The sequence below is a fragment of the Colletes latitarsis genome, chromosome 6, assembly GCF_051014445.1.
Source record: "Colletes latitarsis isolate SP2378_abdomen chromosome 6, iyColLati1, whole genome shotgun sequence".
NCBI lineage: Eukaryota > Metazoa > Arthropoda > Insecta > Hymenoptera > Colletidae > Colletes > Colletes latitarsis.
Window position 1 is genome coordinate 15,063,647 of NC_135139.1, and position 15,951 is coordinate 15,079,597.

The 15,951-nt window shown below is 41.3% G+C and overlaps 1 long non-coding RNA gene across 1 annotated transcript in view; it reads right to left on the reverse strand.

The window, feature by feature from the left end:
• Nucleotides 1-1,901: 1,901 nt before the first annotated feature.
• LOC143342661 (uncharacterized) overlaps nt 1,902-15,951 on the reverse strand; it is a 92,171-nt gene continuing 78,121 nt past the window's right edge. The window contains exon 3 of the long non-coding RNA XR_013079840.1: nt 1,902-8,906. This is a non-coding gene — a long non-coding RNA (uncharacterized LOC143342661). The remainder of the gene's footprint in view (nt 8,907-15,951) is intronic.

The following is a 15,951-nucleotide window of genomic DNA, read 5'->3' on the forward strand; positions in this document are numbered from 1 at the left end:
TGGCTCTTATTCTCACGCGGGACCATTATTAACGCGACAATAAAAAATACGACCCGCGTATCGCGTCCGACGCTAAATTCTCGACGCTTTTCGCTTGTCGGCGCACCTTGCACCTAACTAATCGCGGCGTTATGGTTAACTTTATCAACTCTTTCGTTATTTGGAAAAAATAATTGTCTGTTCTACGCTTATGTTGACAAAACTTTGCATAAATTTTCTCTTGTATTACATTGCTGTTGTTTCTTTATTTTAACCTCGCAATACTAAATAGTGATAAAACATTTTATTAAACAATAATTAATATCGTTTCGAGAGAAAAGTAAATCCTCAGAAATAGATGTTTAAGTTTCGTTTTTACGGTTTTATCCAAGCCATGGGAATCATAGTCACCACTGACATTTATAGGAATGGAATTCATCCAATTCTTCAAGAATTCCACCCAGTACGGTCTCCAGGAGTCCACTTAGAGCAAGTTAAGTACTGCACCCAACTTTCGTTTAGATCTTCTAGCGTAGATTGAGGCATGTCGTTCCTGTTGTGCTGTTAACCTATAGGGCACAGTTGCCTAATATAGAGACTCCACCTAATTTAAGACCCTAGTTTATCTTCGTTAGAGGATTTTCGAATGTCGTAACGACTTTGATTTGTTTCGTAACTGATCCTGCAGATAGTTGTTTTGTCCTCGATAGCATTTACATATATTAACACTAAACCTACCGCGACCGGTCAAACGACCGTTTTTCAAATTTCGTTGAGAATTTCCAACACACAATATTATTTTAGCACCATTTAACTTTACGACTTTTCTTATAGTATACGTACAATGAATTTTACAATATCCACTTCCATTCTTATTGTTTGTTTTCTGAGAAAAATATGTAGTCTGTCTTGCCTACCACGACCGGTCATCTGACCGGTTGAATGATTTATGATTTTTTATAAAACACTGGACAAGATACCAAATTCTGGTTAATTTCCGATGTAAATAGGAATTATATGTATAGCAAAGACGAAAGGAGAGAATTTTTAGTTTCCACTGTCCTAGAACAGTCAAACAACGCATATTAAAAATAGTTAAACTTTAGACGCGTGCAGTTCCGAAACTACTAGTGTTTTTTAATAATTGAGCCACGGTTGGCAGCGGCAAAGCTTCTCCTTTAAAATGGTTTTTGGTTTTTGTCGATCCGACTTTCCGTTTTCGAGATATCGTAATTTATGTAAAAGGTAATTTTTAAAATTCCGCTCTCCGCCTTAGAAAAGGCTATTGACGCGCATTAAAAATACTAAAACTTTAATTACGTGCAGTTTCGAAACTATTAATATTTTCTTCATGATTGAGCCACCATTAGCGGCGGTAAAGCTTCCTCTTTAAAGTGGTTTTTGGTTTTTGTCGATCCGACTTTCCATTTTCGAGATATCGCAATTTATGTAAAAGGGTATTTTTCTTAATTCGACTATCTCTGTCTCCGTCTGACGCGTCGCGTCGTACCCCCTTGTCGCGCGTGAGTCGAGACAGTCACGTGACTAGGAAGTCGTAGTATTTCCAAGAATTTACTACGCACTGTGTACTATCTACGCGCGCGGGGGATGAATGAACTCGCGCGAGCGCAACAAAAACGTAAACAAACTTCGGACCCTTATATCTTTGGAACTAGCCACCGCATCGACTTGAAATTAAAATCGCTATATCTCCGGAACTAATAAAGCTATCGACTCTCACAACCGCTCATTTTAAAGGGTATTTCATCCTCTACCTAATGGTCATGTCACCTACTATAATTTTTGTTTTCTTCTATGTTTATTTTGAAATTTACTTTGACATTATATACCTAAAAATGTTTCAGCAATTCCTATTGATTATACGACTAGTGTACAATAAAACTAGATTATAAATTATTTATTTAATTGAAAATTAATTTAAATTTAGATACAAGATGTTTGCGTAATTACTAGTCAGTACTTTTTCTTAAATAACTATTTTCTCTAGAACTAACTACGATATCGACTTGGAACGAAATTCGTTTTCGAGGGCGTTTTATCTTCTATCCGATGAAAATTGAAAATTTTTTTAACATAAATGAGAAGGATATCTTACGAATAAACATCAAAACACAAGTTTCTATATATATAATGCACAAATTATAAGTACGTTGCCTCGTAAAAGACAGAAAGGAAGACGTGTTTAGTGTTAATGATCTTGGGCAAGCACATTGTGACACACGTTGCAGAAAGCTTTTCGAACGATTTCGTTGAATTAAAAATATCTTTAACACGTTTTACAGCGTGTGATTTACAATGCTTTTTCATGTTATGCAATTACTTTCTTTGAATATTCCTTCTAAATTATAAAAATCATAAAAATGCCAGAGGTGCTATAGTTATGCATCGCAGTGTATATATGTAAATTGTTTATTATAAAAGAATGAATTTTTACTAAACTAAACTAAAAAAAACTACTTGGATCGGTTATTGTTTTGCTCCATTTAAAATTTTCCCCATAACGAGGTACACGATTTCCTATCCGGTTAGTTTCAAAGACTATCACCAAACTCCGATACAACCACAGTGAAGCATAGCGTTTAATACCTATTCACGGACACGGTGATTCTCTTCAATTTTGAAAACACTCCTCCCATCATTCTCGTCGACGGTAGCGACGAGACTAGCAGAAACAAGGGAAAACAGACACGGAAGGGAGAAGAAGCAGAAGAAGCGTCGGAGATGCAGGTCGCATCCGGCGCAGCTCGTCGCCTTCCACTCTCATTTGAATAAAAGCAACGATAAGCACATCCTTAGAGTCACTCGCAGTTCTGAATTGTTTCCGCTTCTTAAACCCCCGACAAATTTATTATAATAACTACCCTTAGCCGACGGATCTCGCGGCTCGCTCCCTTTTTCTCCTCTCTCTGTTTCTCTGGTCGGTACTCCTGGTTTCACCCCCCCACCTCTACGGCTCGTTCTCCGCTTTCATCCTGGCCAGAGATACACTTCCGTCTCCGTTCCACCCCCGCCATGGCCCGTAATCTTCTCCCTCGTTTTCCCTTCTTCCATCGCGTCTTCTTCTGGCTCGTTTTTTTTCACCGGAGCGAGAGAACTCCCTCTTTTCTTCGTGGCCGCGAGGCGAAAGGGAGGATCGTTTCCGCGAATAATGCGTTCGTTCTCCGCCGCATGGCGGAGAAACTTGGGATAACCGAGGAACTGACGGAGGGAGGGTGGAAGCATCAGTTGCAATATTCCCGGTGAAAACATTACGACAACGAGTTTCGGCCTTTTTACGCGCGGCTATTCTAACGGCGCCGCGGCTTTCTGTTTTTCCGCGAACACGCTCGTCCGTTTTGCGGATTATGCTCACACCGTGGTACAGTACTTTTCGTATGCGTCAAGCTAGTCGAGTAACTGAATACGGGTATGGTTTAACAGGGGAAATGTATTAGGTCGTTAGGGGATGAAATGGGGATGGTATCGAAGCTCGAGTACTTAGCCATTGAGGTTCTGGAGAGATCACGGAATATCGAGCACTTGTGAGAGAGCGTAACCCTCTGGCGATGAGTGCTGGAAGTGTCGCCAGAATTTCACCGAGAAACTGTTAATTCTAGTGCGTACAATGATACATATTTTTAAGAAAAAAGAAGAAAAATTGTCTATCTGTGAATCTATTTAATTTCGTGAAAAGAAATTGTATCGTTGCTCAATTAAAAATTTTAATTTATTCTTCCATAAATGGCCACCTTTCAAAGTGTCACCTCAAAAGCATCATATTCATTTTTTACAGAAACCTTTAATTCACAATCTGATGTGTATTACTTTACAAATTTAGATGAACCTTTACTTTAAAATTAAGTCAATAAGTATTGTAATCAATAAAATTACAATTTTTGATTGAATCAAATTAGGAATATTTTGTTTACCTAAAGATAAAGTACAGGACCAAAGAGATCAAATCACAACGCTTATATTTTATCGGTTTTCGAACATCCGTTGCCCTTCTTTGCTTGGTCAGTGTCCCATTAATTACTCCGGCGATGCGTTTCCACGAAATCGTTCTACGCAACCAGATGGTTGAATGTTTCGCGAAAGCAGTGAAAGAGAAACGATGGAACGATAAAAAGCGTTAAAACGCTTCTAACGATGAGCGGCTACCAGAAACCGGGGGACTAAGAGGGGGGTTTATTGTTTGTTTCTCCAGGCGGGTCCTCGTTTAAACGACGCGTGGCAAAACACGGAACACAAGATCTCAGCTGTTAAAATACCTTGGTCTCTCAGCCGTGCGACGCGACGTTCCCTAAAATCATATCGGGGTTCTTCGTTAAAGAAAGAAATATTATCATTCTCACGCCCGTTTCGTGCCGAGGAAACTTCCATCGATCGATCCAAATTTCCCTTTTAATTGTAAAAAAAAGCATCCGAAAACATTTTATTTACGTTTCTGGAACTGTCGTGAAAATTCTTTTCTTAAAATTCATTATTTTGTTCTTGGTTGATTCGTTCATTATATTATTCCATGGTGGTCTCTTGTTGGTAATAATTTGGAAGTTCTACTTTCAAAAAATTGATTCAAATGAAAAATAATTCTATAGCCGTATTCTCAATCACCCCAAAATTTATTTAGTTATCGTTCCAACAAATTTTTATTTTGAAATCCCTTTTCGTTGGGCATGAATAATATCATTTATTATTTCCCTTGGAATGTTTATCCCAGAAAATCTTTACTGGAATTTTATTTCTGGTAGGAGTTTGTCGGAAGAATTTTTCCAATAATAATTTATTCGAATAATATCCAACCCCTGTTTACACGGGAAGCTTCGGAACGAATTAACCGCACAGAATGAGGTCTTACTGTACTCTCCTTTCAGCCCCGAAGTACTTTCCTTTCAGCCCTAGTGTCTTGAGATGCTACACGACCGCAAAAAAAAGGTTCGGTATTCACGTTTCGAGACACAGGACGGTTAACACTCGCTTAATTCACTTTCCCTGCCACAACGGAGACGAAATAACATTCTTTCGCTGGACGCGGTTCGCCAACGTCCTGATAAACAGAGGGATCCTTTTTCCACGGTGCCAGCCTGTATTTCCTTTCCGCGAACGAAACCGGAGACAGGTCTTCGTACTCGTTTCGCCGAATAATGAGCATTTTAAGTAGGGCGACTTCGCTTTGAAACGCCAGCTTTTCAGCCAGCCAAACGCATCTACGTGTGAATCTTTCGTTTCCTCTTTGCGAGAAATTTTTAACAGTGCCGTGAGAACCGTGAACCAAGCAATGGCTGACGATCAGCCTTCTGTTTGCCCCGACTCACTCAACGGTTCAATCGACAACTATGTTCTGGCAATTATTTTTTAAAATCATTGTTACTCCAGTTGTTGGACTTTTGCAATATCAAACTATTTCTTGGTGCTACAATTAAGTCAATATTCCCGTTTGTAGATCACGCAAATCAAGAATCTGTTATTTTTAGAATAAAATTTTATAAATCTTAAAGCTCGAGTGTCCATCAAAAATTTCGAGAATCGAGAATATTTTCAAAGCCCGTAGAAATCTCTGAAGCATCGATCAACCGCGATACGTCGGATTTTACCGGAAACGTTCCATAGAAACCACCAAATTCTACTATTTCGCTACGTAATTCGGTGCTCCGCGAGTAAAATATTTCCACGGAATCCGTTTCAATAGAATATTTCTGTTTAACTACGAGCACGTTCATTCTACCCTTTACCTTTCATTCCGGCGGGTAACCATCCTTTGAAAAAAATCCTCCTTCCGCGCAGAGAATATTTATCTGTTAGAATTTGCTCTCGAAAGAAGAGCTCGCGCAGTTTTGAATGTGCCGTTGGAAAATGACGACGCTTCCGCGAAAAAATAACGAGCTATCCTCGTTTCAGTCTACGCTCGTTGACGAAAAAGAAGGCGGACTCTCGGTTCTTCTATCTTTTTGAACGTAGTTATATGTACCCTCGGTTTGAAAAGTGTAGCAAAACAGACGCGAAAAAGACGGAGCGCCGCGGTCCATAATCGCGGACGCTAAGAAACAGAAAAGACAGAACGAAAACGTCGGGGCTTGGGGGGATGGAAGTTGTTCCTTCGGCAACAACAGCGACGACTGAACTGCACGTTTTGCTGAAAGGAGCCACGATAACTTGACGAGCAGAAGCTTAGCGTGTACGACGTCGCGTGAACGTTCCGCGATTTATTTTTAATATTCCCTTGCTCGCTCTTTTCCCTTCCGTCCGCTCTTACTCCGCGTAACAACACCTGTAAATGGTTAACAGCTAGCTAGGCGCATAAAACGCGAGACGATGCAACCCAGCGGCATGGAAAGCTTCATGAATACCGACATCCGAGGGAACATCAATAAGGCTTGGAACGAGTCATAAAACTGTTCAATAAAGGCTGTGATTAGCCCTAATTAAGTTTTTAATTACCGTGTACGTGTACTGTTTTTTCCTTCCCGTTACGTCTAATTTGTTGTTTTATCCCAAGCGTTTTCCTTTGGGGTGTATCTGCGTTAGGTGATGAATTTACGATTCATGTACGAAGTACTGAATAGCTACTAAAAACATATCTGTACAAATAAACTTGTAACTTTGTCTGTAACTGTTTTTCAGGCTATTTATCATCGTATTTCTGCTTAACAAGCTTTTACGATACAACTATAAAATTTTAAAAAATTGTAGGTTATTATTTCTTAAATTAACACTGCACGTCTGAGAAGATGCATAATTTACTTCTGGACTTCGAAATAAGAACACAATATATATATCCTAAAGGAATGGGATGTTTCTCGGACTTCAGAAGGAAGATACATTCAATCTTTCCGTAAAACTTCTCTGAACTTCGTAATGCAGTCATTTTATATTCCGAAGGGTTGCTCGAAGCTCTCATTTGAAGTAACCTGGACTTCATACTAGAATCACTTGGCACTTCGAAGAGTAACTCCGATTTATTTTCGATTCGGTTTTTTTATAATCGTGGAATTTGAAGAAGTCCGAAGATGAAAGTTTCCAGATCCCGACTCGTGAAAGTCTAAAGTGTCGCGTACTTAAAACACCACCGAACGAGCCAGAACGGATCAAGTGGCTATCGGTTCGCTCGAAAATAAATCATTTCTTGCGTTCGATCTACCAACATCGCGATACACGCTGAAATTCGTTCTGTCAACCGAGTGCCCCGAAACGATCGAGAGTAGTTGATCCTCGCCTCGTTAGTCCCGGTAAAAAATCCCTCTCTGGTAAAAGAAGCAACGTATCAAATCAATTTCGAACGGCGAGGAAGGGTACACGGAGGCGCGAAGGAAACAAAGGAGAAACAGGATTACGCAAGAAGAAGCGCAAGAAGGTGGCGCCGAGAGAAGGAAGTCGCGGCGTGGAACGACGGTGGGTTTGGGGGGCCGACGGTGGTATTTACGACGTCATTTCCTCGCTGACTGTCAATAATTTCCCTGGGGGATGTGGAAGACACCGGCACTCTCGTGTGCCGCGGCTTGGCTTGCTTGCTTTCTTTCTTGCCCGCCTCCCCTTGCTGACACCGCCACACCTCTTTTCTTCCCCGACGCTTCCTCTGCCCTCCGCGGTCTTCTTCCTGGCAAATTGAAAAGCTACCGACGCCCGAGACGTCCTCGAGATACTGTTTCGCGGCGACCGAAAAGTAATATCGTGCAGATGGAATGAGATTGCGCCGGATCCAACGGCCGGAATACATTTTTGATAATTTGTTCCTCGCTGTTCGGACAGTTTCTGTCCCGCGGACGTCACGAAACCATTCGAATCTGATTGCCATCATCTTGATTACCGACCAAAATATCAGCGTTATTCTTCCTTTTAATGCCGTTATTGAATATATATCCGTAAACAAACATCTACTCGATGCTATGTCTGCGATATATTGCTAATACTGTGGCGATACTTCTCGCGTTCGCCACTAGAGGGGCACGCTCAATCTGTATCTCTCTCACAAGTACTCGGTACAGCATGGATAAGGTGAACGTTACAAGCTTGGTTATTAAATGTTCATAGGAGTAATCATACTTTCTTGAAAACATGAGAAACGAAGTTCAAAAATTAGGAAAAAGAAATACAGAAGGCCCTGTTGTTGGAGCAATTCAAAATGCGATACAAAAAAATAGACTAATGATTTTAAAGTTGCTATCATATGAGAATCATGAAATTTCTTAAAGAAAAGTCCCAATATCAAATCTTCAATAAGACGTTTACATATGTAAGAAAAAAGAGTTATTTTAAAAATTGAAGAAAGTTCCAAACATTTCAGTGGCAAACATGTAAAATTCTGTCTCAAATAACGATTTTCTCGATAAAAATCCAATAAGACGTTTAATCGCGCACCTCGAAGTACCCTCGCGTGCCATTTGGTAAAAAGTATGGTCAAAATTCAAGAATCGGCTGATCCTAATGAAGCATCTCCTTTAACTAATTTGCAATCAGCGCCCTCGTAGTCGGTTCGCGTAGGAGAAAGGAACAGAGGGAAGCGAAGGAGAGGGTAGCGCGCCTAAGTTTCCACACTTTCTCTCGGGGGTTGTCCCGAGGATTGTCGCCTTCATGACCTAGAACTCTTTAATTTCCAACGCCCGATATCGCGTTATCCCCTTTAACTCATTAGATTCAATCAATTATACGGGCGTACGGTTACGGTCGCCTTTCCTTTTCTCTTTGCGAGTCTCTCGCTCGCTTGCAGCCTCCTGTCGTCACGCCCGTCAACCCCGTCTTAATCTCTCGGCCAAGACCTCGAGCTGTATCCCGAGATATCGAGGTTTGTCAAGGTAAACATCTTAGCGCCTTGGTGCAGACAAATCAAGGCCACGAGCCTTGCCTCCGAGGACTGCAGAAGTTGGTGAACCACGTGACATTGGAAAACTCGACGAATGACTAATTCACGTTCGAATCGTTGCAAAGATTTCCTGTAACAGAAAGTTAAAACTCCGCGTTAGATGAAAATTTACATATTCTGCATATTCTGGTCGTAATTATATAAAATGATGTAAAAGTTTTCTTTCATGTTAATTCAAGAATAATTAATCAAAAAATTCCCAGCCGAGAAAAAAGAAACCGAGGATAGAGAACAGGTTATGAGTCGGGGAACCTGCGAAACCTGTGGGACCTTCCTAACTTTGCTTTCGTTATCCTAATCTATTGTACGCATACATGCACGCACAGGTAGATACAAGGGAAATGCATTATGACAGAGCAAATCAATCATTTTCTAAGAAGAACCTCAACCACGCGGTCGAAACGTTGAACTAAACATTTATTACTTTTTCTAGTAGCCAAAACGATTACTCTTAATATAATCCAACGAAATCCGCGGTACCAACAGTTTCGACGTCAACGAGACCGAGAAAAAGAAATGAACGAAAATGAACACACCGGGGGTTGGAGAACCTGCGACGACCCGGTGGAACCTTCCCAACTTTGCTTTCGTTATCCTAATCTATCGTACGTACACACGCATACACAGGTACAAGGGGAACGCATTATGGCAGGGTGGGTCATTCGTTTTCTCCACGTCCAGGGCCGTAATGTCGGCCGATAAGGCCCCGATAATCCACGGTCGCGTAGTGTGTTAGTCGGCAGTTAAATCGTTATCGTCCTGCATCTCGTGTTATTCGTCAGGGCGTGACGAGTGGGTGGAATTTTACGTCTGGACGTCTCCTCTCCGCCGCGTCGCGCGTCCTTCCTCGACGCTGAAATAAACTCGATAATACGAGTATAATGGTGGGACATATCCGTCCGCGCGGAGCGTCGCCCGACCGGCATTACGATCGACTTAATGAATCGAATGCGTGTCCATGCTACGGGCATCTAATTGTACGTCCGATCCGGACAAATTAATTCGGGTCGTCGCAGATTGCACCGCGATAGACAGAAACGCGATACGGTGTAACCGAGGGTGCGACCGCTACGCGGAATTGCGTTGCTGCTTTCTATTCTATTCGCATTGAGAAAATAGCCGCATCGATCACTCCTGCTGTTCATTCGTAGAGCAAACGCAGTGACGGCTTCATCGTTATGCAACGATAAATAGCAATAATCTCGCTGCTATTAAGTTAATGCAAAATAAATGGTCGATCAGCGTTCGTGCATTATGTACACAATCTTTCCCAAACGTATCAGAAATGGCTTAAAACAGAAGGAACTAGCAGTGCCATCTATTAGTTGTTTATTTTATTAAATTGATCAATCTGGGTGATTGAAGATTATTGCAGGACAGTATACCGTTTCATTGACTACCATGTTTTGACAAAAAATTAAATTTTTATTCACCAGACACAATGTATTTTCTATTCCCAAACTTCATTTGGCAATGAAAAGAAATCAACGAAACGGTACTGAAGACGATCTTAAGGCAACCACGAGCATCGTCAATAATATACCAATTTGTGGCGACAGTTCCCGCATTTGCCAGTAGAAGGCTACACTCTCTCACAAGTACTCGACCAACCACTTATTTCTATATATAAAGAAGGCCCCCTTTTCTTTCCTTCTGCTATCTCACTTACTACTTCCTACAATAGCAAGCCACCCCACAAGTTTAATGAAATGAAAAATTGTTCCAAGCACTTGTAGGCGGAGCAAATCATTTTCTCTGAAGGGGTTAAACCGTAGGCATTTATAATGTCAACGCCAACTATACTTGAAAAATTGTCATATACGGTTAATAACAATATTACATTATCCGATAAAGCTCAGAAACAGAATACCACTTTGTTTTCTTAATATTCAGAACAAACTTTGCCAATCGATCGATTAGTTTTCCACAATCTCAAATAAAAAATTCAATTTCATGTTTGGTAATTGCTGAAATTCGTCGACCCAGCGATCGATACTACTTACCCGTTGGCACGATAAAACAAAATTTGCCATTATCCTAGCCCGAACACGTAAATCTTTTTCCTCGGAAGCCTTCGGGGGCCCGCTTGCGTTAGCACCGTTAAAGCACACGGAAGTTTCATAAACTGATGCATCGTCGGAGAATTAGCTCGATCAATTCTAGGCAGTGTCGGTGGTTTGCGTGCCGACGTCGGCTCAGGAAGGTCGTTAAATAATTTTAGACCGCGGTAATTAATGGCAAACGCTTTGTTATCGCGTCGAGCGTGAAACAACGTGCACACGCCGCGTGCAATGTGCGCGGGCTCAAGACGATGTCATATTTATTTCGTTAATCTCTCATCCTAGTCCTTCGTTTCCCGCCACCGGCCTCTCTTTGCGTTACTATCGTTCGCCATAATGGCGAGCGATAAAGAAGAGGTACGCTTATCGGAATTAACAAGCCGATAACATAGCCAGTAATTTTTTACAACCGGAGAAATACGCTTTCGTGCGGCTCGCGTTCCCTGATTAAGATATTTCAGGGTGAAATTGAATAGTTTGCAAACTCCGGGCATTGCTGTTCACATTTGGAGAAATTCCTTGCTCGTGACGATCGAGCCTGATAATTATGTACCAACTATAACTAGATAATAATTCATATGCAGAAAGGTGGTTTATTTTATAGATAGTGAAAACAAGTAACACCGAATATTTTCATTACTTCTATATTACATTCATTTATGTTCTTTCAATGTTGTTTAAACTATAAAGTCAAGAAATATGACAGACAAATATTAAGAAACGCCACACCGATAAAAATTTAAATTTCACTTCGGGTTATAAAGTTATTAAATGGTTACTAGTCGTTGCATCAAACTGGCACTATCTAATTGAATAATTTTCTTCTGTAATATTCTGTTACTTATCTATTACGGAGATTGTTTCGTTAATTCCCATTGAATAAAGTGAAGTATGTACGTAAAGCAATTTTAATCAAGAAAACTACTCCTCGCGGGCAATCATCTTCGATGTAATCTCCGTTGAAAAATATGTGCATCGTTTATGAGTTTGAAAATAAGCCTTGTGCAACCGCAGCATGCTCTTCGAAGTTGAATACTGAGTATCATCGTAAGGTCATTAAACACGAGCGAGGAATGGCAGAGATGAGATAGTACGGGACTGGTAAGTAACAGTTTGCGTGTATGGCAGTTGAGGTGCTTTTTGCTAATTTTGAGCTAACAAAGAGAGTGGCTAATCCTATTGCAGATAGTCAGTTAACGATCGTTCCAAGTGGATGTTCCATTTAATCTAACCCCCGTGCGTCTAGCACCCTCGATTGCAAACGCTGAAACACGATTGCTCGGATGTAAATCGTAATCCTAGCGAGAGTTTGTAATAATATCTGATAAGTTACCGTGTTAAAGCGTACGATTTATTACTCCACGAAATTCTACGAAAAAATAATACTCTGATCTAGCGTGTAACGTCCGGACCGATAATTCAGAATTCTAAAATCGTAACTTCCGACGGGAGAGCACGATGTGGGCTCGGGAAGGAAACAGAAGGACTGACAGGATGCCAGAAACGCGGTTAGTGATATTATGCAGGATAGAAAGGCAGGAAACGGTGTAACGTTGGCCGTAGACCTGGTATACGAAGGTAGAATATGCTTAACGTTAATTTGTACGATAAAGGAATTATTGATTTTTACTTAGGCGGCCGAGTCAAGGGTGAGAGAGGTCGGAGGGGTGATGAAACGTCGTTTTAAAGTGGAGGTACTAATGAGACGCCTTTAACGGAACATTCAATTTCCTTTTTCACCCATTTTTGTTCCGATAGTTCTTTAAACGCCGAAGACGTTCAAATAAACGGTTAGTTTCGTAACAATTCTCATTGATTGCAAAAACAAAAATGTTTTCACCACGCGATAAACAATCTGCAACTATCCATTTTCTGGTTGCACTTAAGAAATAAGACAAAAATGACTCCCTATAAAGATGATTAAATGTATTCTAATTAAGAAAAATTTTGAGACGATTTTTATTATCGAGGAACAGTTTAAAATCATATATTTTCTAATTTAAATAATTTTATTCAAATCGAAGGATGTTAAATATATTCTAACCAATTAAATCTAAATAAGACGTTGTAAAATTTAAGGTAAAAAATACGAAGATAAAAACGATTGTATCAATTAATTTCTGAGGGGGAAAAACATTTTATTTTTCCGTAACTGTCCGATTACCGGGACAATTAAAGATTTACAGACATCGTACTCACGCTAATATTTTATAGGTTGTAAATGAAACTCGTCTGGTATCTAAAGCCAAAGCAGGTCGTGGAACGCTAAATTAAACCACGAAAGTATTTATAATAAATTCAATCTTACCTAGGGATTGCGTTCAACCCACGCAATCCCGTCAACTCGCGTTCGCCGGATGAAAAGAAATTTCCTTTGCGATACGAAACTTTAGGCGCACGGCAACTTCATGCATGTGTGTGTACGAGGTTCGCGCTCGTTGGGTGCACCGCGGCTGGAAATTCGGAGTAATAGGAAAACTCCTGAGCGGAAAAGAAGTTCAATCTAGCCGGCCGAGGGAGAAGCCTGGAAAAGCTCTTTTGACTCCTTTGATTCCGACTCAGCCGCCCCTACCACCTTCTAAATCTTTCCGCCCTCTTCGCCAGCGTCGCCACCGCGACGCATTTTACCTCCAGGACGATGCCAAGAGGATTCCAAAACTTGCTTTCGCCGATCTGTACGGCCCCGCGCGCTCGGGACCGACAAATCTCACTCTACTCTCCTTGACCAGCCCTTTTAACCGCCGTTGCGGCCGAGGGCGCAAGTCGAACCAAACCAGACTCCATTTTCTCTTAGTTTTTCGAGTGTTTCTTCGCCCCTTCGCGATGTACTTTCGTATCTTCACGGAATGAAAATAATGAAAATTGCATTCGAGATTAAACGAAGTCGACTGGTATAACGCGTTAAATATTTAAAAGTATAACAAACACTGTTTAGTAAACAAAACAGAAGTAAACAAACTTCTATTTCTATTCGAGCACTTATTGAGTTTAGCAAAAGTTTAGAAACTATCCAACCCTTTTCTTTATTATTCAATAATTATCTATTTTTACTAGATGTATTTTTTGTATCTCTGTTAATGGACATTTGATTTGGATTATTAAACCTTCTAGACACAGCCGTAGCGAAAATCTACGCGTGCTGATAAATGCAGGATAAAGAGGGTTGCTCGAATCTAGGAACAACGGTGATTCGTGCCAGAGAATTGCACTCATTGTTGAGAAAGGATTCTCTTGGAGAGCGTTTCGATTCGCCTGGAAAGGAGACACACCGTTCCCCCGATATCTCTCGACGATCCTCCGAATGGTAATCGTTCCGCGGAAATCGCGTTTTCCGTTTCCCCCGCCGCCGCGGCTCGGTTCGTTTCATTATTCTTCCTTCGTTTACGACGTCTCATTGCCAGTGGGTCAGCGAAATACTAACCAAGTTCCCGGTTATCGTCGAAAGGTCACGACGGAGGAAGCGCGGCGCGATAACTGGCGTCGAGTAGGGGCGGGTGTTGTCGTTGGCGATGCGCGTGGGCAAAGAAATAATGAAACTCCGTGCCAGGAAAGTGCTCGCTTTATTGACAAGAGAGCCTCCGAGAACGGCCAGGAGGTGCGACGAGGGAAAATATAGTGCTTCCATATCCGTGCGCGGCTGTCTATCGATTCTCGACGAGTATAAAGTACTGCGATTCCGCCCGACGCCGTCGCCTACTCGACGGAATAAATTTGCGATCGCCCGGGTAAAACGGGGTGAGAGTCGCGAGGAACACCGTGGAAGGGGTGGCGAGGCGGGACGAGCAGCACGGGGGAGAAAAAAGGAAAAGAGCTCGCGAGAGGAAATGGAAGAGGCGCCGGGAAAGACGAGCGTGCACCCCCGCAGACAACGATGGAATTTTCGAAATCCACCGTCTCGTCTTTCTTCCTCTCGTTTCGGTCTCCATCTTCTTTCTGTCCGCTCCGCCCCCACGTTCTTCGTTCGTTGTTGAGGACATTGGTTCGAGAATACACTCCCAGCCAAAAGCATAGCACGTGACATTTTTTCACAAATTGTTCAATATTTCGTGACATTCGATTAAGACGTAAAGTGACTTCCTTGTAATAATCTACAATAATGGTCGGAAAAATTAAACAAATTTGAGATAGAACAAATTCTTGATATACAGAAACAAAATTTAACGATATCAAAAATATCAAAACTAGCTTTCAAAACTCGAAGAATATAGGAAATTGTAGTGCAAGTCCTTTTCCTGCCAGACAACAGAAAACATGCTATTTTATGTGTAACATATAATTTTTAACATTCGACAAAACATTTTACAGAAACAACGTAACTTCGTCGTTCATCCTGGAAAAAGTGCGCGATTAAATTTCCGACTCGTACGTAACGCGACAGAAATGATTTCCGTGATTGAAAATACATCGCTCCGCGTAAACTCCCTTTTCCACGGTAGGGAAGGAAAAACGGTAAAATTCAAACGTTCTGGGAAACCTGATTTTCCGCGCGCGGAACGAAAAGACGGCGAGAGAACCCTTTCCCTCTTTATTCCCCGTAGATCGTTCCGAGGCGAGCACTACGAGGGAAAGGATCTCTTCTTTGACGGTCGAGGATCATTACGGCAGCTGATTGGCGGGAATCTTGTTAGAGGTTTCGTTTGAATAATCGCCGCTCGAACTGGCGATTTTCATGACTCGATCATTGCGTAATGACGCGTGGCAATCCGGCAGTCTCCCCTCTACTTATAAGCGAATTCAATTTTGCGTTAAATATTCTTGAATTCGCGTCGACGTTGCTGTTGAACTTTGTTTACGATCCTTTCTGGCCAGTGAAAGAACAGTAGATTTTAACTTTGCACAAATGAAACTCTATTGTCCAATGCTGACGCTCTCATTCTTGAAATCAATGATCTTTTAAACATATTTCTGTATTTATTCCTGTCAGGTTTAATACAATTCGTCGGGCCTTTCTCAGATCTATGCATCGATGGTTAAAATTAACAATTTCGAATTTCAAAGAAAATCCACTTTAACAAAAACAACCACCAAACAGAGTTAACCTATTCGGGCTAAAGA